At 46.6% G+C, this 27,676-nt stretch overlaps 1 protein-coding gene across 1 annotated transcript in view; it reads right to left on the bottom strand.

The window, feature by feature from the left end:
- Nucleotides 1-3,802, bottom strand: part of LOC137385105 (zinc finger protein 692-like) — an 85,489-nt gene extending 81,687 nt beyond the window's left edge. Inside the window, exon 1 of the mRNA XM_068059874.1 lies at nt 3,714-3,802. The gene's annotated coding sequence lies outside the window, so the exon portion shown is untranslated. The remainder of the gene's footprint in view (nt 1-3,713) is intronic.
- Nucleotides 3,803-27,676: the final 23,874 nt, after the last annotated feature.

Genomic DNA, 27,676 nt, shown 5'->3' with positions numbered 1-27,676 from the left:
TCCCAATCCCCTCAGTCACTGTGTCCCTGATCACAGGGTAAACTCCCAATCCCCTCAGTCACTGTGTCCCTGATCACAGGGTAAACTCCCAATCCCCTCAGTCACTGTGTCCCTCATCACAGGGTAAACTCCCAATCCCCTCAGTCACTGTGCCCCTGATCACAGGGTAAACTCCCAATCCCCTCAGTCACTGTGTCCCTGATCACAGGGTAAACTCCCAATCCCCTCAGTCACTGTGTCCCTGATGACAGGGTAAACTCCCAATCCCCTCAGTCACTGTGTCCCTGATCACAGGGTAAACTCCCAATCTCCTCAGTCACTCTGTCCCTCATCACAGGGTAAACTCCCAATCCTCTCCCTCACTGTGTCCCTGATCACAGGGTAAACTCCCAATCCCCTCCCTCACTGTGTCCCTGATCACAGGATAAACTCCGAATCCCCTCAGTCACTGTGTCCCTGATCACAGGGTAAACTCCCAATCTCCTCAGTCACTGTGTCCCTGATCACAGGGTAAACTCCAAATCCCCTCAGTCACTGTGTCCCTGATCACAGGGTAAACTCCCAATCCCCTTCCTCACTGTGTCCCTGATCACAGGGTAAACTCCCAATCCCCTTCCTCACTGTGTCCCTGATCACAGGGTAAACTCCCAATCCCCTTCCTCACTGTGTCCCTGATCACAGGGTAAACTCCCAATCCCCTCAGTCACTGTGTCCCTCATCACAGGGTAAACTCCCAATCTCCTCAGTCACTGTGCCCCTGATCACAGGGTAAACTCCCAATCCCCTTCCTCACTGTGTCCCTGATCACAGGGTAAACTCCCAATCTCCTCAGTCACTGTGCCCCTGATCACAGGGTAAACTCCCAATCCCCTCAGTCACTGTGCCCCTGATCACAGGGTAAACTCCCAATTCCCTCAGTCACTGTGTCCCTGATCACAGGGTAAACTCCCAATCCCCACCCTCACTGTGTCCCTGATCACAGGGTAAACTCCCAATCCCCTCAGTCACTGTGTCCCTGATCACAGGGTAAACTCCCAATCCCCTCAGTCACTGTGTGCCTGATCACAGGGTAAACTCCCAATCCCCTCCCTCACTGTGTCCCTCATCACAGGGTAAACTCCCAATCCCCTCAGTCACTGTGTCCCTGATCACAGGGTAAACTCCCAATCCACTCCGTTATCCAAGCGCACTGGAAGATGTGAAATAGCAGCGGGAGAAGAGCCCTTTCTGCCTACTCCAGCTCTTAACACGACAATGGCTGATCTTCCACCTCAATTCCACCTTCCACCCCATTCCACTTATCGCTCATTCTCTTTTTATTTAAAAATCGATCAATATCTGTCTGAGCGTTCCTCAGTTTTGGGGTTGGTCATTGCCAAAGCTTCACAATCCTGTCAATGAAGAACTTTCTCCTCATCTCAGTTTTAAATGGCCACCCCCTTATTCTGAAACTCCGTGCTCTGGATTCCCCAGCCAGGAATAACATTTTCTCAGCGACTCCCCAGTCAAGCCCTTTCAGGATTTTATGAGTTTCAATTTGATCACCTCTCATTCTTCTAAACTCTAGGGAATAGTCCTAGTCTACTCAATCACTCCTCACAGGACACTCCCTTCATCCCAGGGACCAGTCTAGTGAATATTTGTTGTAATTCCTCAGTGGTAGGTATATTATTCCTCAGGTAAGGAGACAAAGACTGCACCAGTGCTCCAGGTGTGGCCTCACTAACATCCTGTTTAATTGCACGAAGACATTTTTACTGTAAGACTTCAACCCCTTCGTAACAAAAGCTGACGCAACATTTGCCCTTCTCATTGCTTTCTGTACCTTCATGTTATCTTTCTACGATTCATGTACAAGGACAGCTAGGTCCCTCTGAATGCAAACATTCCCAGTCTCACTGTTCAAAAAAATATTCCACTTTTTTATTTTCCCTACAAAACTTGACCATGTTGCGTTTGATCTGCCATGTTCTTTCTCATTCATCCAACCTGTCTCTATCCCTCTTTAGCATCTACGCATCCTCTTCACTGCTTACCTTCCCCAACTAGCCTTGTATAATCACCAAACTTGGATACATTTCACTCAGTCCCTTCATCCAAGTCATTAACATAGACTGTAAATAGCTGAGGCCCCAATAGTGATTCTTGTTATACTCCACTAGTTACAACCTGCCAATCCAAAAATGTCCGATTTAGTTCTACTGTTCATTAACCATTCCTCAATCCCATGAGCCCTAATATAGTATATCATCTCGTGTGGCATCTTATCAAACGCTTTTTGAAAATCCTAATACACCATTGACAGAGGCCCCGCCTTATCCATCCTACAATTACACCCCCTCAAATCTCTCAACAAATTTGTCATGGCACCTGGTAACCACTCCATTACCACCCCCCCAAACCACAGGGCGAAGAGTAACCGCTCCATTCTCCGCCCCTTCCCTTCCTCCCCCCACCGGTAACCTGGTAACTGCTGCATTCACACCCGTCCCCACCACCACCCCTGCACAGTTACCTCGTAACCACTCCATTCCACTCCCCACCTCTACCCCCCCCCCAATTACTTGGCAACTGCTCCATTCCATTCCACGCCAACCCCCACCCCTCCCACTGGGTTACCTAGAAACTGCTCTATTGCATCCCACCCAAACACCCACCTCCTGGTCCCCGGTTACCAAGTAACTGCTCCATTCCACCTCCCACCACCCCCTCCTCAGATTACCTAGTAACCGCACTATTCCCCCCGGTTACCTAGTAACCACACTATTCCTCCTCCCTCCCAGGTTACCCAGTAACCACTCTATTCCTCCCCCTCCCCGGGTTACCTAATAACCACTCTTTCCCCCCCCCTGGTTACCTAGTAACCACTCTATTCCTCCCCCTCCCCGGGTTACCTAATAACCACTCTTTCCCCCCCCTGGTTACCTAGTAACCACACTATTCCTCCTCCCTCCCAGGTTACCTAGTAACCACTCTATTCCCCCCCCCTCCTCCCCGGGTTACCTAATAACCACTCTTTCCCCCCTCTGGTTACCTAGTAACCACTCTATTCCTCCCCCTCCCCGGGTTACCTAATAACCACTCTTTCCCCCCCCCCGGTTACCTAGTAACCACACTATTCCTCCTCCCTCCCAGGTTACCTAGTAACCACTCTATTCCTCCCCCCCGGCCACCTAATAACCACTCTTTCCCCCCCCCCCGGTTACCTAGTAACCACACTATTCCTCCTCCCTCCCAGGTTACCTAGTAACCACTCTATTCCTCCCCCCCCCCCCGGCCACCTAATAACCACTCTTTCCCCCCCCCCCCCCCGGTTACCCAGTAACCACACTATTCCTCCTCCCTCCCAGGTTACCTAGTAACCACTCTATTCCCCCCCCCTCCCCGGGTTACCTAATAACCACTCTTTTCCCCCCCCCCGGTTACCTAGTAACCACACTATTCCTCCTCCCTCCCAGGTTACCTAGTAACCACTCTATTCCTCCCCCCCCCCACCCCCCGGCCACCTAATAACCACTCTGTTCCTCCCCCTCCCCCGGTTACCTAGTAACCACACTATTCCTCCTCCCTCCCAGGTTACCTAGTGACCGCTCCATTCCACATCCCGCCCTCACCACGTATCTAGTAACCGCTCCATTCCACCACCACCTCTGCCCCTCGGATAACTTAGTAACCACTCCATTCTCCCGCCCCCCCCCCCCAAAACGGGTTACCTGGTAACCGCTCCGGCCTACGCCGGATTCCAGAAGCCTCGGGCCGGCCGAGACTCCGCCGCACGTCATCCGCTCCCGCAGCGTGCTCCGTCACCGGGCTCGCAGTGACGTCAACGCGTTAGCGAGCGGCCCAGCGAGGTCACCATCTTTGTGCGGGGCACATTGACCGGGAGGGGCAAAGGCAGAGAGGGGGAAGAGGACGGGAATGGGTGGGAATAAGAGAAAGTTGTCAGAGGGAGAGGGAAGTGAGTGGAAGAGAGAGAATGGAAGTGGAAATAGGGACAAAAAGTGGGAATAGAAAATGAGCGAATGTAGGAATAGGGAGAGTGTGTGAAAGTGGGAATGGGAACAGAAAGTGTAGGAATGGGAGAGAAATAAAAGTAAGTGAGAATGGGGAGAGAGAGAAACAAAATGGGAATGAGCAGAGGGAGAGATTGGGAGAGAGAGAGAGATTGGGAAGAGGGAGAAGGAATGGGAAGAGATAATACTGAGAGATAGACAAACTGAAGGACAGAAAGAAAAGGGGATTTGGGACCGAGTGAGGCTGTGATTGGGAGAGACAAAACCAGGAGAGAGGGAGGGGAAATGGGTTGAGAGAGTGAGGGAATAGGGAGAGAAAGAGAGAATGTGAAGCGTGGGGAATGAAGGACAGAAAGGAGGAGTGAGAGAATGTGGGTGAAAGTGGTAAGGGGAGAGAAGGGAATGGGGAGAGAGTAGAAACATAGAAAATTAATTACACAGAAGGAGGCCATTTAGCCCATCACCATTAGCGACTCCTCAGATACTGAAGCAGTCCGTGTAGAAATGCAGCAAGACCTGGACAATATCCAGGCTTGGGCTGATAAGTGGCAAGTAACATTCACGCCACACAAGTGCCAGGCAATGGCCATCTGCAACAAGAGAGAATCTAACCATCTCCCCTTGACATTCAATGGCATTGCGATTGCTGAATCCCTCACTATTAACATCCTGGAGGTTACCATTGAATAGAAACTGAACTGGAGTAGCCATATAAATACCGTGGCTACAAGAGCAGGTCAGAGGCTAGGAATCCTGCAGCAAGTAACTGACGTCCTGACACCCCAAAGCCTGTTCACCATCTAAAAGGCACAAGTCAGGAGTGTGATGGAATACCCTTCACTTACCTGGATGGGTGCAACTCGAACAAGACTCAAGAAGCTCGACACCATCCAGGACAAAGCAGCCCGCTTGATTTGCACCCCGTCCACAAACATTCACTCCCTCCACCACCGACGCACAGTGGCAGCAGTGTGTACCATCTACAAGATACACTGCAGCAATGCACCAAGGCTCCTTAAACAGCACCTTCCAAACCCGTGATCACTACCACCTGGAAGGACAAGGGCAGCAGATACACACGAATATTACCACCTGCAAGTTCCCCTCCAAGCCACACACCATCCTGACTTGGAACTATATCGCCGTTCCTTCATTGTCGCTGGGTCAAAATCCTGGAACTCCCTTCCTAACAGCACTGTGGGTGTACCTACCTCACATGACTGCAGTGGTTCAAGAAGGCAGCTCACCACCACCTTCTCAAAGGCAGTTAGAGGGATGGGCAATAAATGCTGGCCTGGCCAGTGATGCCCCCATCCCATGAATGACTAAAAAAAAGTTTTTGCTGGCAGAAAAATGAGTTATCAAACCTGATTCTACAAATTACTTTAAATCTACGCTCCCTGGTTCTTGACTGTTCTGTTCATGGAAATAAGTCCTTCCCATCCGCCCGATCTTGGCCTCCTCAATTTTATACACCTCAATTAACTTTCACCTCAGCCTCCTGTTTCCCAATGAAAGCAAGCCCAGCCTATTGCTCATGGCTAAAAATATCCATTTCTGGTAACATTCTTTTAGTTTCGGTGACTGCAGCGTTGATAGCAACGGAGGTGCGTGAACGGGCTTACAGCTGTGAAGTCAATTTCAGCGTAAGTTTAAAAGTGAATTCCCTTTTGTTTTCGGAGGACCAGGGGACTGCTGAGTAAGGAAAAAGGTATATATTTGTGTGGTGGCTGTACCTGAGACACTACACGTGTAGTGTCTCCCACCCACCCTCCTCCTCTAACCATAAAAAAAAGGACTCTGGTGTGTTGATAAGGTAAGCTTTTTATTTAGGAAGTTCTGTCCGTTGGATTGCTAACCTAACAAGTTTTGACTTTTTGTTTTTTTTGGTTTTTCAGTAGATTTGTTGGGAATTTGGAATAGTGGGAATGGAGGTTAAGGCAGTTGCATGTTCCTCCTGCAGAATGTGGGAGGTAAGGGTCGCCAAGAGTGTCCCTGCTGACTGCATCTGTGGGAAGTGCACCCAACTCCAGCTCCTCGAGAACCGCGTCAGGGAACTGGAGCTGGAGCTGGATGAACTTCGGATCATTCGGGAGGCGGAGGAGGTTATTGAGAGGAGTTATGGGGAGGTAGTCACACCTCAGGTAAAAGAAGTAGGTAGATGGGTTACCGTCAGGGGAAGGAGAGGGAACCAGCAGGCAGTGCAGGGATCCCCTGTGGCCGTTTCCCTCAACAACAGGTATACCGTTTTGGATACTGTTGCGGGGGACGACTTACCAGGGGTAAGCAATGGGGTACAGATATCTGGCACAGAGTCTGTCCCTGTTGCTCAGAAGGGAAGGGGGAAGAGGAGCAGAACATTAGTCATTGGGGACTCTATAGTTAGGGGAACAGATAGGAGGTTCTGTGGGAACGAGAGAGACTCACGGTTGGTATGTTGCCTCCCAGGTGCCAGGGTTCGTGATGTCTCGGATCGTGTTTTTGGGATCCTTAATGGGGAGGGGGAGCAGCCCCAAGTCGTGGTCCACATAGGCACCAACGACATAGGTAGGAAGAGAGATGGGGATTTAAGACAGAAATTTAGGGAGCTAGGATGGAAGCTTAGAGCGAGAACAAACAGAGTTGTTATCTCTGGGTTGTTGCCCGTGCCACGTGATAGCGAAGCGAGGAATAGGGAGAGAGAGGAGTTGAACACGTGGCTGCAGGGATGGTGCAGGAGGGAGGGTTTTGGTTTCCTGGATAATTGGGGCTCTTTCTGGGGTAGGTGGGACCTCTACAAACAGGATGGTCTTCACCTGAACCAGAGGGGTACCAATATCCTGGGGGGGGAGGTTTGCTAGTGCTCTTCGGGGGGGTTTAAACTAATTCAGCAGGGGAATGGGAACCTAAATTGTAGTGCCAGTGTACAGGATGTTGAGAGTAGTGAGGTCAGGGATATGGTTACAAGGACGCAAGAGGGCACTGGCAAGCAAGAACCTGGTTTAAAGTGTGTCTATTTCAACGCCAGGAGCATCCGGAATAAGGTGGGTGAGCTTGCAGCATGGGTTGGTACCTGGGATCTCGATGTAGAGGCCAATTCGGAGACATGGGTAGAGCAGGGGCAGGAATGGATGTTGCAGATTCCGGGATTTAGATGTTTCAGTAAGAACAGAGAAGATGGTAAAAGAGGGGGGGGGGGGTGTGGCATTGTTAATCAAGGAGAGTATTACAGCGACAGAAAGGACGTTTGAGGACTCGGCTACTGAGGTAGTATGGGCTGAGGTTAGAAACAGGAGAGGTGAGGTTACCCTGTTGGGAGTCTTTTATAGACCTCCGAATAGTTCCAGAGATGTAGAGGAAAGGATAGCGAAGATGATTCTCGACAGGGGTGAGAGTAACAGGGTAGTTGTTATGGGGGACTTTAACTTTCCAAATATCGACTGGAAATACTATAGTTCGAGTACTTTAGATGGGTCAGTTTTTGTCCAGTGTGTGCAGGAGGGTTTTCTGACACAGTATGTGGACAGGCCAACCAGGGGCGATGCCACATTGGATTTGGTACTGGGAAATGAACCCGGCCAGGTGTTCGATTTAGATGTAGGTGAGCACTTTGGTGACAGTGATCACAATTCGGTTAGGTTTACCTTAGCGATGGGCAGGGACAGGTATATACCGCAGGGCAAGAATTATAACTGGGGGAAAGGAAATTATGATGCGATTAGGCAAGATTTAGGATGCGTAGGATGGGGAAGGAAACTGCAGGGGATGGGCACAATCGAAATGTGGAGCTTATTCAAGGAGCAGCTACTGTGTGTCCTTGATAAGTATGTACCTGTGAGGCAGGGAGGAAGTTGTCGTGCGAGGGAGCCGTGGTTTACTAAAGAAGTTGAAGCGCTTGTCGAGGAAGAAGAAGGCTTATGTTTGGATGAGACGTGAAGGCTCAGTTAGGGCGCTTGAGAGCTACAAGCTAGCCGGGAAGGATCGAAAGGGAGAGCGAAGAAGAGCAAGGAGAGGACACGAGAAGTCATTGGTGGATCGGATCAGGGAAAACCCTAAGGCTTTCTATAGGTATATCAGGAATAAAAGAATGACTAGAGTTAGATTAGGGCCAATCAAGGATAGTAGTGGGAAGTTGTGTGTGGAATCAGAGGAGATAGGGGAAGTGTTAAATGAATATTTTGCGTCAGTATTTACTGTAGAGAAAGAAAATGTTGTTGAGAATACTGAGATTCAGGCTACGAGGCTAGATGGGATTGAGGTTCACAAGGAGGAGGTGTTAGCAATTTTGGAAAGTGTGAAAATAGATAAGTCCCCTGGGCCAGATGGGATTTATCCTAGGATTCTCTGGGAAGCTCGGGAGGAGATTGCAGAGCCTTTGTCCTTGATCTTTATGTCGTCATTGTCGACAGGAATAGTGCCGGAAGACTGGAGGATTGCAAATGTTGTCCCCTTGTTCAAGAAGGGGAGTAGAGACAGCCCTGGTAATTATAGACCTGTGAGCCTTACTTCGGCTGTGGGTAAAATGTTGGAAAAGGTTATAAGAGACAGGATTTATAATCATCTTGAAAAGAATAAGTACATTAGAGATAGTCAGCACGGTTTTGTGACGGGTAGGTCGTGCCTCACAAACCTTATTGAGTTTTTCGAGAAGGTGACCAAACAGGTGGATGAGGGTAAAACAGTGGATGTGGTGTATATGGATTTCAGTAAGGCGTTTGATAAGGTTCCCCACGGTAGGCTATTGCAGAAAATACGCAAGTATGGGGTTGAAGGTGATTTAGAGCTTTGGATCAGAAATTGGCTAGCTGAAAGAAGACAGAGGGTGGTGGTTGATGGCAAATGTTCATCCTGGAGTTTAGTTACTAGTGGTGTACCGCAAGGATCTGTTTTGGGGCCACTGCTGTTTGTCATTTTTATAAATGACCTGGAAGAGGGTGTAGAAGGGTGGGTTAGTAAATTTGCAGATGACACTAAGGTCGGTGGAGTTGTGGATAGTGCCGAAGGATGTTGTCGGGTACAGAGAGACATAGATAGGCTGCAGAGCTGGGCTGAGAGATGGCAAATGGAGTTTAATGCAGAAAAGTGTGAGGTGATTCACTTTGGAAGGAGTAACAGGAATGCAGAGTACTGGGCTCATGGGAGGATTCTTGGTAATGTAGATGAACAGAGAGATCTTGGTGTCCAGGTGCATAAATCCCTGAAGGTTGCTAACCAGGTTAATAGGGCTGTTAAGAAGGCATATGGTGTGTTAGCTTTTATTAGTAGGGGGGTCGAGTTTCGGAGCCACGAGGTCATGCTGCAGCTGTACAAAACTCTGGTGAGACCGCACCTGGAGTATTGCGTGCAGTTCTGGTCACCGCATTATAGGAAGGATGTGGAAGCTATGGAAAGGGTGCAGAGGAGATTTACTAGGATGTTGCCTGGTATGGAGGGAAGGTCTTACGAGGAAAGGCTGAGGGACTTGAGGTTGTTTTCGTTGGAGAGAAGGAGGAGAAGAGGTGACTTAATAGAGACATATAAGATAATCAGAGGGTTAGATAGGGTGGATAGTGAGCGTCTTTTTCCTCGGATGGTGATGGCAAACACGAGGGGACATAGCTTCAAGTTGAGGGGTGATAGATATAGGACAGATGTGAGAGGTAGTTTCTTTACTCAGAGAGTAGTAAGGGCGTGGAACGCCCTGCCTGCAGCAGTAGTAGATTCGCCAACTTTAAGGGCATTTAAGTGGACATTGGATAGACACATGGATGAAAATGGAATAGTGTAGGTCAGATGGTTTCACAGGTCGGCGCAACATCGAGGGCCGAAGGGCCTGTACTGCGCTGTAATGTTCTAATTCTCATAAATCTCCTCTGTATGCTCTCTGGTGTGATCACATCCTTCCTGTAATGCAGTGGCCAGAAGTGTACGCAGTACTGTAGCTGTGGTCTAGCTAGTGTTTTATACAGGTCCAGTATGTTTATACTCTCTCTCCCCATTCTCACTCTCACATTACCTCTTTCACCCACATTTTCTCTTTCCCCATTCCCTCCTCTCTGCTTCCCATTGTCTCCCAATTCTCTTCCCCTGTTTTCTCTCTCTCCCCATTCCCCCACTCACTCAATCCATTTTTCCTCCCTCTCTCCTCATCCTCCCAGCTCTCATATCTGGGCCTCAGCTAATAAAGCAAAGTGGCCTATATGCCTTCTTGACCACCTTATTTACCAATCCTGATGCCATCAGTGATCTGTAAACATGCACTGCAAAGTACACTTCCCAGTCTTTCTTTGGCCTCCTTGGGTAAGCGCCTGGAGGTGGTCAGTGGTTTGTGGAGCAGCGCTTGGAGTGGCTATAAAGGCCAATTCTAGAGTGACAGACTCTTCCACAGGTGCTACAGATAAAATTGGTTCTCGGGTCTGTTACACAGTTGGCTCTCTCCTCGCACTTCTGTCTTTTTTCCTGCCAACTGCGAAGTCTCTTCGACTCGCCACACTTTAGCCCCACCTTTATGGCTACCCGCCAGCTCTGGCGATCACTGGCAACTGACTCCCACGACTTGTGATCAATGTCACAGGACTTCATGTTGCGTTTGCAGACGTCTTTAAAGCAGAGACATGGATGGCTGATGGGTCTGATACCAGTGACGAGCTCGCTGTACAATGTGTCCTTGGGGATTCTCCCATCTTCCATGCGGCTCACATGGCCAAGCCATCTCAAGAGACGCTGGCTCAGTAGAGTGTATATGCTGGGGATGTTGGCCACCTCGAGGACTTCTGTGTTGGAGATACGGTCCTGCCACCTGATGCCAAGGATTCTCCGGAGGCAGCGAAGATGGAATGAATTGAGACGTTGCTCTTGGCTGACGTACATTGTCCAGGTCTCGCTGCCATAGAGCAAGGTACTGAGGACGCAGGCTTGATGCACTCGGACTTTTGTGTTCCGTGTCAGTGCGCCATTTTCCCACACTCTCTTGGCCAGTCTGGACATAGCAGTGGAAGCCTTTCCCATGTGCTTGTCGATTTCTGCATCTAGAGACAGGTTACTGGTGATAGTTGAGCCTAGGTAGGTGAACTCTTCAACCACTTCCAGAGCGTGGTCACCAATATTAATGGATGGAGCATTTCTGATGTCCTGTCCCATGATGTTCGTTTTCTTGAGGCTGATGGTTAGGCCAAATTTGTTGCAGGCAGCCGCAAACCTGTCGATGAGACTCTGCATTTATCCTATCATTTATTGTATATTCCCTTGCATTCTTTGCCCTCCCAAAATACATTGCCTCACACTTCTCCAGGCTGAATTCCATTTGCCACTTTTCTGCTCACCTCACCAGCCCATTGATACCTTTTTGCAAAGTACAACTTTCTTCCTCACTATGAACAACACAGCCAATTTTCATATCACCTGAAAACTTTCTTATCATACCCTCTACATTTAAACATAGAAACATAGAAAATAGGAGCAGGAGTAGGCCATTCGGCCTGCTCTACCACTCATTATGATCATCCACCTCAGTAGCCTGTTCCCACTTTCGCCCATACCCTTTGATCCCTTTAGACCCAAGAGATATATCTAACTCCTTCTTGAAATCATACTTTCTGTGGTAGCGAATTCCACAGGCTCACCACTCTCTGGGTGAAAAAATTTCTCCTCATCTCAGTCCTGAAAGGTTTACCCCATATCCTTAGACTATGAACCCTGGTTCTGGACTCCCCCACCATTGGGAACATCCTTCCTGCATCTACCCTGTCAAGTCCTGTTTGAATTTTATAGGTTTCTATGAGATCCCCCCCTCCCTCACTCTTCTGAACTCCAGCCAATGTCATCCTAACCGACTCAATCTCTCCTTTTTGTCAGTCCCGCCATCCCAGGAATCAGTCTGGTAAACCTTTGCTGCAATCAGAACATCCTTCCTCAGATAAGGAGACCCAACACTGTACACAATATTCCAGGTGTGGCCTCACCAAGGCCCTGTATAATTGCAACAAGACATCCCTGCTCCTGTACTCGAATCCTCTCGCTATGAAGGCCAACATACCATTTGCCTTTTTTACCGCCTGTTGCACCTGCATGCTTGCCTTCAGCGACTGGTATACGAGAACGCCCAGGTCTCACTGCATATTCCCCTCTCTCAGTTTAAAGCCATTCAGATAATAATCTGCCTTCCTGTTTTTGCGACCAAAGTGGATAACCTCACATTTATCCACATTATACTGCATCTGCCATGCATTAACCCACTCACTCAACTTGTCCAAATCACCCTGAAGCCCTTCTTCATCTTCCTCGCAACTCACCCTCCCACCCAGTTTTGTGTCATCTGCAAATTTGGAGATATTACATTTAGTTCCCTCATCTAAATCATTAATGTATATTGTGAATAGCTGGGGTCCCAGCACCGATCCCTGCGGTACCCCACTAGTCACTGCCTGCCGTTCGGAAAAAGATCCATTTATCCCTACTCTTTGTTTCCTGTCCGCCAACCAATTTTCTGTCCATCGCAATACACTACCCCCAATCCCGTACGCTTTAATTTTACATGCTAATCTTTTATGGCGAAAGCCTTCTGAAAGTCCAAATAAACCACATGCACTTGCTCACCCTCATCAACTCTACTAGTTACATCCTCGAAGAATTCTAGTATTTGTCAAGCATGATTTCCCTTTCATAAATCCATGCTGACTCTGCCCGATTCTACCACTGTTCTTTAAGTGCTCTGCTATAAAATCTTTGATAATGGACTCTAGAATTTTCCCCACTACTGACGTCAGGCTGACTGGTCTATAATTCCCTGCTTTCTCTCTACCTCCCTTTTTAAATAGTGGGGTTACATTAGCTACCCTCCAATCTGTAGGAACTGTTCCAGAGTCCATAGAATCTTGGAAGATGACCACCAATGCATCCATTATTTCTAGGGCCACTTCATTAAGTACTTTGGGATGCATACCATCAGGCCCTGGGGATTTATCGGCCTTCAATCCCATCAATTTCCCCAACACCATTTCTCTACTAATACTGATTTCTTTCAGTTCCTCTCTCACACTAAGCCCTGTGTTCCCCAACATTTCTGGTATTTTATTTGTGTCCTCCTTTGTGAACACAGAACCAAAGTAAACATTTAAATGGTCAGCCATTTCTTTATTCCCCCTAATAAATTCCTCTGTTTCTGACTGTAAGGGGCCTACATTTGTCTTGATCAATCTTTTTCTGAATCTTTTTTTAAGTGTAAATCATTGAGATATAGTGTGAAAAGCGAGGGACCGAGTACTGAGTCCTGCAGAGCCCCACTGGAAACAGCCTGGAAACAAAAACATGCATCAACCATTAACCTTTGCTTCCTGCCACTGAGTTAATTTTGGATCCAACATTCCACTTGCCCTATGATCCCAAGGCCTTTACTTTCCTGATTGCTCTTTCATGTTGAACCTTGTCAAAAGCCTTGCTAAAATCCATATAGACTGCAAAAAATGCACCACACTCATCAACTCTACTTGTTACCTCCACAAAAACAATCAATCAAGTTAGTCAAACATACCCTTGCCTTAGCAAATTCACGCTGTGCTCAATTAATCTGTGCCTCTCTATATGATGATTTTGTCATGCACGGAAGGAGCCGTGATAAATTCATGAAATGGAAGAATTATGAATTGAAAACGTCAACAGTTAAACAAAACCACAAGAACATGAACACTGGTGCAACAGTAAAAATGAAGGAGCAGTCAAGTGACCCTCCTGTACTGGAAATAAACTGGTCAACAAAGATGAAACTCATTAACATCTTCTGAAAAGCTGTGGGAAGAACCCCTTTGAAATTGAAAGGAGGACTATCGCATTTTAATGACTCATTGATATGAATAGATTAACAAAGGATGCTGGAGACAGTCTGACTCACAGCCAAAACCAGCATGAATAGAGGTGAAGTAGCCACATCATAATCGAATGGTACCCATCTCAGACATCAATCAATGTTCATGGATTCCGCATCCTGGTCCATTGTGTGGTCACAACAGGGAAGAAGGCCGTGTGTCTCCTAAGAGAAACTCTAATGTGATGGATTTTTACCTTAAGAGGTAACTCTCTGGAAAGAGAGGAGAGAGAACAAGCCAACAATTTCAGAAAGTAGCCCAGATAGAGGCTGTGAAAAGAGATTCAGCCAAACAAGGTCCTGTTGCTAAGTCTGCACTTGAACTTGCTGCAGCAGAGAACTGAAAGTGACCACCACCTCCGGTCTGAAGTCTTAACCACCAGAAGTCTACAAAACCTCAACAAGTTCAAGGCTACAAACATCTATGCCTGCACCTTTAAAAGAAACTGTCTTCCTGAAAAATTTCAGCAGGTTTACGATAAACTATGCACTCCTGCCTCACGTTGAACTACATCCTACCCTTTTCTCTCCATCTATCTATTCTAGTGTATGTGTGTGTAAGTGAATGTGTGTGTGGGTGAGGTTGTGACCATGTTGGGAATGGTGTAAAAATATATATCTTTAATCGATGAGAAATCCTGTTACTTGTCTGTTTATTTGACCCAAAAGACACTCAGGGGCTAACACAGCATTTTAACAAAACAGGATGGCAGTCAGTTAGGAGTTGAACGACCCAGAACCCTTACCATCTGTCTAAAAATTTATACCGTCCCTCAGAATTGCTTCCGATAATTTTCCCACCATCGAGGTTAGGATGACCAACTTGTAATTACGTGGTCTCTCCTTTCCTCCCATTTTAAACAATGGTACAACATAGACAGTCCTCTAATGCTCCAGCATCACACCTGTAGCCAGAGAATCACAGAATTTACAAAATCGTTACAGCACAGGAGGCCATTTGGCCCATCGTGTCTGCGCCAGCTCTCCGAATGAGTAATTCACTTCGTGCCATTCCCCCGCCTTCTCCCCACTCTGCACATTCTTCCTTTTCAGATAACAGTCTATTCCCCTGGTGAATGCCTTGATTGAACCTGCCTCCACCACAATCTCTGGCAGTGCATTCCAGATTCTAACTATTCACTGCGTGAAAAGGTTCTCTTTTGCCAATTGCCTTAAATCTGCAAACTCTCATTCTTGGTCCTTTCACGAGTGGGAACAGTTTCTCCCTATCTATTCTGTCCAGACCCCTCATGATTTGAATACCTCTATCAAATCACCTCTCAGCCTGCTCAAAGTAAAACAGTCCCAATTTCTCCAATCTATCTTCAAAAATGATGTTCCTCATCTCTGGAACCATTCTCATGAATCTTTTCTGCACTCTCTCCAATGCCTTCACATCTCTCCTGGCGTGTGGCACCCAGAACTGGACGCAATACATCAGTTGAGGCCGAACCAGTGTCTTATATCAAAATAACTAATGCTGGAAATACACAGCAAGTCTGGCAGCATCTGTGTAGAAAGAAGCTGAGTTAACATGTCAGGCCAGAGGCCCATTCATCAGAACCCTTCTTGTTTTCTTGTTTCTTGCATTTCTTGTTTTTATTTCAGATTTCCAGCATCTGCAGTATTTTGCTTTTATTTTAGTGTCTTGCTTTTGTACTGTATGGCCCTATTCATAAAGCCTAGGATACTGTTGCTTTATGAACCGGTCTCTCAACCTGTCCTGCCCCCTTCAATGGTTAATGGAGATATACACCCAGGTCCTTCTCCTCCTACACTCCCATGAGTAAATTATGGTCAGAGCCTCTATTATTTCCTCTTTTGCTGCGCTTAGCAGACTGGGATACATTTCAACCAGGCCTGGTGATTTATTTACTTTTAGAGGTGATAAACCCCATAACATTTCCTTCCTTATTATCTTTATCCTAACCACTCTTCCACACTCCTCCTCAATGTCTATTGTGCCCCATCGTTTGTGAAGACAGATGCAAAGAATTCATGAAGGACTTGGGATGGGATCTGCAGTTTGCAGGACCTGTGGGGGAGGGTTTGCGAGCTGTTGCCTGAACAGATGTCTTGTTGAATGTTCTATTAGATGCGTTGATTCTGGTTTCAAAGTTGTTTTTTTGAGAGAAACCCTAACTGAAAGGGAAACAAAAACTAAAACAGAAACTGAAACTAAAACTTCATGTTTCTGGGGAAATAGAAACTAGTTGGAACCTGATCAAAAGACGCAAAGCCATCCAAGCTCGGATCACGCAGGGGGCACAGGGCAGGCAGGCTGGATAATGTGAAAGCTGCATCCAGGAGCTGACAACAGGCAAATATGAGTAGTTGCAGCTGTTTCTATACTTAAAGTAAATGATTATCCCGACCCGCCAGACAATGCACAGGGTTGTCAGTGAGGGCTTGGATAAAAGTAACACTGGTGGATCAATGCCATCAAGTCTGTTGTCACGCGTACAAAAAGTGTGACAATGAAAAACAGATTCAAATTTAAGAGTTATAAAAATAAAGTTCACCTTTTCAGAAATGCATAATGCTGCAAAAGATGGCCACATGTGTATTTGAACATGGCCACACTGTCGGTTTCAAACAAAAGATGCCGAACTAGGTTGAGAGGTGTCAATTACAGCCTTGGTTCAAACATGGACAAAGAGGTGAGGTGAGAGTGACTGCCCTTGACATCAAGGCAGCACTTGACCGTGTATGGCATCAAGGAGCCTGAGCAAAACTGGAGTCAATGGGAATCAGGTGGAAAACTCTCCACTGGTTGGAGCCGCACCTTGCACAAAGCAAGATGTTTGTGATTGTTGGAGGTCAAATCATCTCAGCTCCAGGACATCACTACAGGAGTTCCTCAGGGTAGTGTCCAAGGTCCAACCATCTTCAGCTGCTTCATCAATGACCTTCCTTCAATCATTAGGTCAGAAGTGGGAATGGTCATTGATGATTGCACAATGTTCAGCACCATTCACAACTCCTCAGATATTGAAGCAGTGCGTATAGAAATGCAGCAAGACCTGGACAATATCCAGGCTTGGGCTGATATGTGGTAAGTAACATTCGCGCCACACAAGTTATTCTGGGTGATGTTTTCTTGAGAGATGTTGTTCTGGGTGATGTTGGCTTGGGTGATATTGTGTTGTTTGATGTTTTGTTGGGAGATATTATTCTGGGTGATGTTGTTCTGGGTGATGTTGTGTTGGGTGATGTTTTGTTTGGTGATGTTCTGTTGTGTGATGATGCTCTGGGTGATTTGTGTTGGTGTTTTTTTTGGGAGATGTTTTGGGTGATGTTGTGTTGGGCAATGTTGTTCTGGGTGGCTGAACCCGAGACACTGCACATGTAGTGTCTCCCACCCGCCCTCCTCCTCTAACCAAAAAAAAAGGACTCTGGTGTGTGATAATGTAAGCTTTTTTCATTTCTTCTGTATCGTGTGATTGGTTAAAAATTTACTTTCTTTTTTTTACTTACTACTTTTTTTGATTTATCTATTGGTTATTTGAAAAAGACCATAGGAGAGAAGTATCAGAAAGTATTTAACTCATAAATTTATATAAAGTAATAAAGTAATTAACTAAGTAGAGATGGCTGGGCAGGTGATGTGCTGTAGCAGTATGATGTGGGAGCTGGCTGATCCCATTGTGAGCGGCAGGGACCACATCTGCAGCAAGTGTTGGTTGCTGGAAGAGCTCCAGCTCAGAGTTGATGATCTGGAATCTGAGCTTCAAACACTGCGGCACATCCGGGAGGGGGAGAGTTACCTGGACGTTTTGTTTCAGGAGGCAGTCACACCTGGTAGATTAAGTAATTCAAATTCAGTTAGTGATCAGGGACAACAGGGTGTGATTGCAAGTGAGGCAGGTAGGGAGATGCGTTCAGGAGTGGAGGAGCCTCAGCCTTTGACCTTATCCAACAGGTATGAGATACTTGCTCCCTGTGTGGATGAGGAAAAGGGCTGCGGGGAGGATGAGCCAACTAACCATGGTACCATGGTGCAGAAGGCCATTCAAGAGGGGGGAGCAAAAAGACAAGTGGTAGTTATAGGGGATTCTATAATTAGGGGGATAGATAGTATCCTTTGCAAGCCGGATCGGGAGTCCCGCATGGTGTGTTGCCTGCCCGGTGCCAGGGTGCAGGACATCTCTGACGGGCTTGAAAGGATATTGGAGCGGGAGGGGGAGGATCCAGTTGTTGTGGTCCATGTTGGGACTAACAATATAGGCAAGGCTAGGATGGAGGACCTGTTTGGGGATTATAAAGCACTAGGATCGAAATTAAGGAACAGGTCCTCGAGGGTCATAATCTCCGGATTACTGCCCGAGCCACGTGCAATTTGTCTTAGGGATAAGAATATTAGGGAAGTAAACACGTGGCTAAGGGAGTGGTGTGGGAAAGAGGGGTTCCATTTCATGGGGCATTGGCATCAGTTTTGGAACCGGGGGGATCTGTACCGATGGGACGGTCTCCAACTGAACCGATCTGGAACCAGTGTTCTAGCGAAACGGATAAATAGGGTGGTCTCTAGGACTTTAAACTAGTGACTCAGGGGGAAGGGAAAGGGAAAACGACAGGGAGTATGATGATAAATAAAAAGGTAAGCAGCAGGCTAACATGTGTGCAGGAGGGTTTAGGTTCAAGGCAGACGATGAAAGAAGCAGAAAGGAAGGATAACTCAGGAGTTATTATTAGAGATGTTGGGAATCATGAGGGTAAGAAAGCTAGCATAAAGGCACTTTACCTGAATGCTTGTAGCATTCGTAACAAGGTTGATGAGTTAACGGCACAAATCATCGCGAATAAATATGATTTGGTAGCCATTACAGAGACATGGTTACAGGTTGATCACGACTGGGAGTTAAATATCCAGGGGTACCAGACTATTCGGCAGGACAGACAGGAAGGTAAGGGAGGTGGTGTAGCTCTGATACTCAAGGATGACATCAGGGCAGTGCTGAGAGATGATATAGGTTCTAAGGAAAATGAGGTTGAATCCATTTGGGTGGAAATTAGAAACTCTAAGAAGAAAAAGTCATTGATAGGCGTAGTCTATAGGCCACCAAATAATAACATCACATTGGGGCGGGCAATAAACAAAGAAATAACTAATGCCTGTAAAAATGGTACGGCAATTATCATGGGGGATTTTAATCTACATGTAGATTGGTTGAACCAGCTCAGTCAGGGTAGCCTTGAGGAGGAATTTGTTGAGTGTATCCGTGATAGTTTTCTTGAACAGTATGTAATGGAACCGACGAGGGAGCAAGCTATCCTGGATCTAGTACTGTGTAATGAGACAGGAATAATTAATGACCTCATGGTTCGGGATTCTCTTGGAAGGAGTGATCACAGTATTGTTGAATTTAGAATACAGATGGAGAGTGTGAACATAAAATCCAATACCAGGGTCCTGTGCTTGAACAAGGGGGACGACAATAGAATGAGGGAGGACTTGGCTAAAGTGGACTGGAAACAAAGATTTTATGGTGGGACAGTTGATGAGCAGTGGAGGACTTTCAAAGCAATTTTCCAAAGTGCTCAGCAAAAGTATATTCCAGTGAAAAGGAAGGACTGGAAGAAAAGGGGTAATCTGCCATGGGTGTCTAAGGAAATAAGGGAGGCTATCAAATTGAAAAAGAAGGCATACAAAGTGGCCAAAAGCAGCATGAAACTAGAAGATTGGGAAAACTTTAAAGGTCAGCAGAAAGCTACAAAAAGAGCTATAAAGAAAAGTAAGATGGAACATGAGAAAAAGCTAGCACAGAATATAAAGACAGATAGCAAAAGTTTCTATAAATATATAAAACGAAAAAGAGTGGCTAAAGTAAACGTTGGTCCTTTAGAGGATGAGAAGGGGAATTTAGTTATGGGATATGATGAAATGGCTGAGGCATTGAACAGGTATTTTGTATCGGTCTTCACAGTGGAGGACATGAATAACATGCCAGTAATTGACAAAGAGACGAACGTAGGTGAGGACCTGGGAACAATCATTATTACGGAAGAGGTCGTGTTGGACAAGTTGATGGAGCTAAGGATTGATAAGTCTCCTGGCCCTGATGGAATGCATCCCAGGGTTCTAAAAGAGATGGCGGGAGAAATAGCAGGTGTACTGACGGTAATTTTCCAAAATTCGCTGGACTCTGGGGTAGTCCCAGCAGATTGGAAAACAGCAGATGTGACGCCACTGTTTAAAAAGGGAGGTAGACACAAGATGGAGAATTATAGACCGATTAGCTTCACCTCTGTAGTGGGGAAGATGCTTGAGTCTATCATCAAGGAAGAAATAGCAGGGCATCTTGATAGAAATTGTCCCGTTGGGCAGACGCAGCATGGGTTCATGAAGGGCAGGTCATGCTTGACAAATCTTTTGGAATTCTATGATGACATTATGAGCAAGGTGGACAATGGGGTCCCAGTGGATGTGGTGTACCTAGATTTCCAAAAGGCCTTCGACAAGGTGCCGCACAAGAGGCTGCTGAATAAGATAAGGATGCATGGCGTCAGGGGTAAAGTATTAGCATGGATAGAGGATTGGTTGACGAACAGGAAGCAGAGAGTGGGGATAAATGAGTGCTATTCTGGTTGGCAATCAGTCACTAGTGGTGTGCCTCAGGGATCGGAGTTGGGACTGCAATTATTTACAATTTATATAGATGATTTGGAGTTGGGGACCACGTGTAGGATGTCAAAGTTTGCAGATGACACTAAGATGAGTGGCAGAGCAAAGTGTGCAGATGACTGTGAAACTTTGCAGAGGAACATAGAACATTGAGTGAGTGGGCAAAGGTCTGGCAGATGGAATACAATGTTAGTAAATGTGAAGTCATTCATTTCGGTAGGAGTAACAGGAAAAAGGATTATTACTTGAATGGTAAAAAGTTGCAGCATGCTGCTATGCAGAGGGACCGAGGTGTCCTTGTGCATGAATCGCAGAAGGTTGGTCTGCAGGTACAGCAAGTAATTAGGAAGGCAAATGGAATTTTGTTCTTCATTGCTAAAGGGATTGAGTTTAAAAGCAGAGAGGTTATGTTGCAGCTGTATAAGGTACTGGTGAGGCCGCACCTGGAGTACTGTGTGCAGTTTTGGTCTCCTCACTTGAGAAAGGATATACTGGCACTGGAGAGGGTGCAGAGGAGGTTCACTAGGTTGATTCTGGAGTTGAGGGGGTTGGCTTATGAGGAGAGACTGAGTAGATTGGGATTATGTTCATTGGAGTTCAGAAGAATGAGGGGGGATCTTATAGAAACATATAAAATCATGAAGGGAATAGATACGATACAAGTAGAGAGGATGTTTCCACTGGCAGGTGAAGCTAGGACAAGAGGGCATAGCCTCAAGATTAGAGGGAGCAGATTTAGGACTGAATTAAGAAGGAACTTCTTCACCCAGAGGGTTGTTAATCTGTGGAATTCCTTGCCCAGTGAAGTAGTTGACGCTTCTTCAGTAAACGCCTTTAAAGCTAAGATAGATATCTTTTTGAACAATAAAGGAATTAAGGGATACTGTGGGAGCGCGGGTAAGTGGATCTGAGTCCACGAAAAGATCAGCCATGATCTTATTGAATGGCAGAGCAGGCTCGAGGGGCCGGATGGCCTACTCCTGCTCCTAGTTCTTATGATCTTATGCTGTTCTGGGTGATGTTGTTCTGGGTGATGTTGTGTTGCGTGATGTTGATGCATTTGATGTTGTGTTGGGAGATATTGTTCTGTTTGAAGTTGTGTTGGGAGATATTGTTCTGGGTAGTGTTGTGTTTGGTGAGGTTGTTCTGGGTGATTTTGTTCTGGGTGATGTTTTTTTAATTTATTTATGGGTTGTCAGTGTCACTGGCCAGGCCAGCATTTATTGCCCATCCCTAATTGCCCTTGAGAAGGTGGTGGCAAGCTGCCTTCTTGAACCGGTGCAGTCCATGTGGGGTAGCTATACCCACAGTGCTGTTAGGAAGGGAGTTCCAGGATTTTGACTCAGCGACAGTGAAGGAACGGCGATATAGTTCCAAGTCAGGATGGTGTGTGACTTGGAGGGGAACTTGCAGGTGACGGTGTTCCCATGCATTTGCTGCCCTTGTCCTTTTAGTTGGTAGAGGTCGCGGGTTTGGAAGGTGCTGTCTAAGGAGTCTTGGTGCATTGCTGCAGTGCATCTTGTAGATGGTACACACTGCTGTTACTGTGCGTCGGTGGTGGAGGGAGTGAATGTTTGTAGATGGGGTGCCAATCAAGCGGGCTGCTTTGTCCTGGATGGTGTCGGGCTTCTTGAGTGTTGTTGGAGCTGCACACATCCAGGCAAGTGGAGGGTATTCCATCACACTCCTGTCTTGTGCCTTGTAGATGGTGGACAGGCTTTGGGGAGTCTGGAGGTTAGTTAGTCGCCGCAGGATTCCTAGCCTCTGACCTGCTCTTGTAGCCACAGTATTTATATAGCTACTCCAGTTCAATTTCTGGTCAATGGTAGTCCCTAGGATGTTGATAGTGGGGGATTCAGCGATGGTAATGCCATTGAATGTCAAGGGGAGATGGTTAGATTCTCTCTTGTTGGAGATGGCCATTGCCTGGAACTTGTGTGGCGCGAATGTACTTGTCACTTATGGATATTGTCCAGGTCTTGTTGCACTTCTACACGGACTGCTTCAGTATCTGAAGAGTCACGAATGGTGCAATTGTGCAATCATCAGCGAACATCCCCACTTGTGACCTTATGATTGAAGGAAGGTGATTGAAGTGTTGGATGATGTTGTTCTGGGTGTTGTTGTTCTGGATGACTTTGTTCTGGGCGATGTTTTCTTGAGAGATGTTGTTTTGGGTGATATTGTGTTGTTTGATGTTTTGCTGGGAGATATTGTTCTGGGTGATGTTGTTCTGGGTGATGTTGTTCTGTGTGATGTTATCTTGGGTGATGTTGTTCTGGGTGATGTTGTTCCGGTTGATGTTGTGTTGGGTGACTTTTTTTGGGAGATGTTCTGGGTGATTTTGTTTTGGGTGATATTGTGTTGGCATATATTGTTCTGGGTGATATTGTATTGGGTGATGTTTCTCAGGGTAATGTTGTTCTGTGTAATGCTCTGTTGGTTCATGTTGTTCTGGGTGATGTTGTTCTGGACTTTGTTGTCTTGCACGATATTGGGTTGGTTGATTTTTGTTGGGAGATATAATTCTGGGTGATGTTGTATTGGTGATGTTGTTCTGGGTGATATTTCTCAGGGTAATGTTGTTCTGTGCAATGCTCTGTTGGCTGATGTTGTTCTGGGTGTTGTATTGGGTGATGTTGTTCTGGGTGATGTTGTTCTGGGTGTTGTTGTTCCGGGTGTTCTATTGGGTGATGTTGTTCTGGGTGTTGTATTGGGTGATGTTGTTCTGGGTGGTGTTGTATTGGGTGTTGTTGTTCTGGGTGATGTTGTTCTGGGTGATGTTGTTCTGGGTGTTGTATTGGGTGATGTTGTTCTGGGTGATGTTGTTCTGGGTGTTGTTGTTCTGGGTGTTGTATTGGGTGATGTTGTTCTGCGTGATGTTGTTCTGGGTGTTGTTGTTCTGGGTGATGTTGTTCTGGGTGTTGTTGTTCTGGGTGTTGTCTTGGGTGATGTTGTTCTGGGTGTTGTATTGGGTGATGTTGTTCTGGGTGGTGTTGTTCTGGGTGTTGTATTGGGTGTTGTTGTTCTGGGTGATGTTGTTCTGGGTGATGTTGTTCTGGGTGTTGTATTGGGTGATGTTGTTCTGGGTGTTGTTGTTCTGGGTGTTGTATTGGGTGATGTTGTATTGGGTGATGTTGTTCTGGGTGATGTTGTTGTGGGTGTTGTTGTTCTGGGTGTTGTTGTTCTGGGTGTTGTATTGGGTGATGTTGTTCTGGGTGTTGTTGTTCTGGGTGTTGTTGTTCTGGGTGTTGTATTGGGTGATGTTGTTCTGGGTGTTGTTGTTCTGGGTGTTGTTGTTCTGGGTGATGTTGCTCTGGGTGTTGTTGTTCTGGGTGTGGTATTGGGTGATCTTGTTCTGGGTGTTGTTGTTCTGGGTGTGGTATTGGGTGATCTTGTTCTGGGTGTTGTTGTTCTGGGTGATGTTGTTCTGGGTGTTGTTGTTCTGGGTGTGGTATTGGGTGATCTTGTTCTGGGTGTTGTTGTTCTGGGTGTGGTATTGGGTGATCTTGTTCTGGGTGTTGTATTGGGTGATGTTGTTCTGGGTGATGTTGTTCTGGGTGTTGTATTGGGTGTTGTTGTTCTGGGTGTTGTTGTTCTGGGTGTGGTATTGGGTGATGTTGTTCTGGGTGTTGTATTGGGTGATGTTGTTCTGGGTGTTGTATTGGGGGTTGTTGTTCTGGGTGATGTTGTTCTGGGTGTTGTATTGGGTGATGTTGTTCTGGGTGTGGTATTGGGTGATGTTGTTCTGGGTGTTGTTGTTCTGGGTGTTGTTGTTCTGGGTGTTGTATTGGGTGATGTTGTTCTGGGTGTTGTTGTTCTGGGTGTTGTTGTTCTGGGTGTGGTATTGGGTGATGTTGTTCTGGGTGTTGTTGTTCTGGGTGATGTTGTTCTGGGTGTGGTATTGGGTGATGCTGTTCTGGGTGTTGTTGTTCTGGGTGTTGTTGTTCTGGGTGTTGTATTGGGTGATGCTGTTCTGGGTGTTGTTGTTCTGGGTGTTGTTGTTCTGGGTGTTGTTGTTCTGGGTGTGGTATTGGGTGATGTTGTTCTGGGTGTTGTTCTGGGTGTTGTTGTTCTGGGTGATGTTGTTCTGGGTGTTGTTGTTCTGGGTGTGGTATTGGGTGTTGTTGTTCTGGGTGTTGTTGTTCTGGGTGTGGTATTGGGTGATGCTGTTCTGGGTGTTGTTGTTCTGGGTGATGTTGTTCTGGGTGTGGTATTGGGTGATGCTGTTCTGGGTGTTGTTGTTCTGGGTGTTGTTGTTCTGGGTGATCTTGTTCTGGGTGTTGTTGTTCTGGGTGTTGTTGTTCTGGGTGTTGTTGTTCTGGGTGATGTATTGGGTGATGTTGCTCTGGGTGTTGTTGTTCTGGGTGTTGTATTGGGTGATGTTGTTCTGGGTGTTGTTGTTCTGGGTGTTGTTGTTCTGGGTGTTGTTGTTCTGGGTGTTGTTGTTCTGGGTGTTGTATTGGGTGTTGTTGTTCTGGGTGTTGTTGTTCTGGGTGTTGTTGTTCTGGGTGTTGTTGTTCTGGGTGTGGTATTGGGTGATGTTGTTCTGGGTGTTGTTGTTCTGGGTGATGTTGTTCTGGGTGTGGTATTGGGTGATGCTGTTCTGGGTGTTGTTGTTCTGGGTGTTGTTGTTCTGGGTGTTGTATTGGGTGATGCTGTTCTGGGTGTTGTTGTTCTGGGTGTTGTTGTTCTGGGTGTTGTTGTTCTGGGTGTGGTATTGGGTGATGTTGTTCTGGGTGTTGTTCTGGGTGTTGTTGTTCTGGGTGATGTTGTTCTGGGTGTTGTTGTTCTGGGTGTGGTATTGGGTGTTGTTGTTCTGGGTGTTGTTGTTCTGGGTGTTGTATTGGGTGATGTTGTTCTGGGTGTTGTTGTTCTGGGTGTTGTTGTTCTGGGTGATGTATTGGGTGATGTTGCTCTGGGTGTTGTTGTTCTGGGTGTTGTTGTTCTGGGTGTTGTATTGGGTGATGTTGTTCTGGGTGTTGTTGTTCTGGGTGTTGTTGTTCTGGGTGTTGTTGTTCTGGGTGTTGTATTGGGTGTTGTTGTTCTGGGTGTTGTTGTTCTGGGTGATGTTGTTCTGGGTGTTGTTGTTCTGGGTGTTGTATTGGGTGATGTTGTTCTGGGTGTTGTTGTTCTGGGTGTTGTTGTTCTGGGTGATGTATTGGGTGATGTTGCTCTGGGTGTTGTTGTTCTGGGTGTTGTTGTTCTGGGTGATGTATTGGGTGATGTTGTTCTGGGTGTTGTTCTGGGTGTTGTTGTTCTGGGTGTTGTTGTTCTGGGTGTTGTTGTTCTGGGTGTTGTATTGGGTGATGTTGTTCTGGGTGTTGTTGTTCTGGGTGATGTATTGGGTGATGTTGCTCTGTGTGTTGTTGTTCTGGGTGATGTTGTTCTGGGTGATGTTGTTCTGGGTGATCTTGTTCTGGGTGTTGTTGTTCTGGGTGTTGTTGTTCTGGGTGTTGTTGTTCTGGGTGTTGTTGTTCTGGGTGTTGTATTGGGTGATGTTGTTCTGGGTGTTGTTGTTCTGGGTGATGTATTGGGTGATGTTGCTCTGGGTGTTGTTGTTCTGGGTGATGTTGTTCTGGGTGATGTTGTTCTGGGTGATGTTGTTCTGGGTGATCTTGTTCTGGGTGTTGTTGTTCTGGGTGTTGTTGTTCTGGGTGATGTATTGGGTGATGTTGCTCTGGGTGTTGTTGTTCTGGGTGTTGTTGTTCTGGGTGTTGTTGTTCTGGGTGTTGTATTGGGTGATGTTGTTCTGGGTGTTGTTGTTCTGGGTGATGTTGTTCTGGGTGATCTTGTTCTGGGTGATCTTGTTCTGGGTGTTGTTGTTCTGGGTGTTGTTGTTCTGGGTGTTGTATTGGGTGATGTTGTTCTGGGTGTTGTTGTTCTGGGTGATCTTGTTCTGGGTGATGTTGTTCTGGGTGATCTTGTTCTGGGTGTTGTTGTTCTGGGTGATGTATTGGGTGATGTTGCTCTGGGTGTTGTTGTTCTGGGTGTTGTTGTTCTGGGTGTTGTTGTTCTGGGTGTTGTATTGGGTGATGTTGTTCTGGGTGTTGTTGTTCTGGGTGATGTTGTTCTGGGTGATCTTGTTCTGGGTGATCTTGTTTTGGGTGTTGTTGTTCTGGGTGTTGTTGTTCTGGGTGTTGTATTGGGTGATGTTGTTCTGGGTGTTGTTGTTCTGGGTGATGTATTGGGTGATGTTGTTCTGGGTGATGTTGTTCTGGGTGATGTTGTTCTGGGTGATCTTGTTCTGGGTGATCTTGTTCTGGGTGTTGTTGTTCTGGGTGTTGTTGTTCTGGGTGATGTATTGGGTGATGTTGCTCTGGGTGTTGTTGTTCTGGGTGTTGTTGTTCTGGGTGTTGTTGTTCTGGGTGTTGTATTGGGCGATGTTGTTCTGGGTGTTGTTGTTCTGGGTGTTGTTGTTCTGGGTGTTGTATTGGGTGTTGTTGTTCTGGGTGATGTTGTTCTGGGTGTTGTATTGGGTGATGTTGTTCTGGGTGTTGTTGTTCTGGGTGTTATTGTTCTGGGTGATGTATTGGGTGATGTTGCTCTGGGTGTTGTTGTTCTGGGTGTTGTTGTTCTGGGTGATGTATTGGGTGATGTTGTTCTGGGTGTTGTATTGGGTGTTGTTGTTCTGGGTGTTGTTGTTCTGGGTGATGTTGTTCTGGGTGTTGTTGTTCTGGGTGTTGTTGTTCTGGGTGTTGTATTGGGTGCTGTTGTTCTGGGTGTTGTTGTTCTGGGTGATGTATTGGGTGATGTTGCTCTGGGTGTTGTTGTTCTGGGTGATGTTGTTCTGGGTGATCTTGTTCTGGGTGATCTTGTTCTGGGTGTTGTTGTTCTGGGTGTTGTTGTTCTGGGTGTTGTTGTTCTGGGTGTTGTATTGGGTGATGTTGTTCTGGGTGTTGTTGTTCTGGGTGATGTTGTTCTGGGTGTTGTATTGGGTGATGTTGCTCTGGGTGTTGTTGTTCTGGGTGTTGTTGTTCTGGGTGTTGTATTGGGTGTTGTTGTTCTGGGTGTTGTTGTTCTGGGTGTTGTTGTTCTGGGTGTTGTTGTTCTGGGTGTTGTATTGGGTGATGTTGTTCTGGGTGTTGTTGTTCTGGGTGATGTATTGGGTGATGTTGCTCTGGGTGTTGTTGTTCTGGGTGATGTTGTATTGGGTGATCTTGTTCTGGGTGATCTTGTTCTGGGTGTTGTTGTTCTGGGTGTTGTTGTTCTGGGTGTTGT

Source organism: Heterodontus francisci, chromosome 28 (genome assembly GCF_036365525.1).
Source record: "Heterodontus francisci isolate sHetFra1 chromosome 28, sHetFra1.hap1, whole genome shotgun sequence".
NCBI classification, from domain to species: domain Eukaryota; kingdom Metazoa; phylum Chordata; class Chondrichthyes; order Heterodontiformes; family Heterodontidae; genus Heterodontus; species Heterodontus francisci.
The sequence above is the reverse complement of the archived record's forward strand: the minus strand, read 5'-3'. Positions and strand labels throughout refer to the sequence as shown.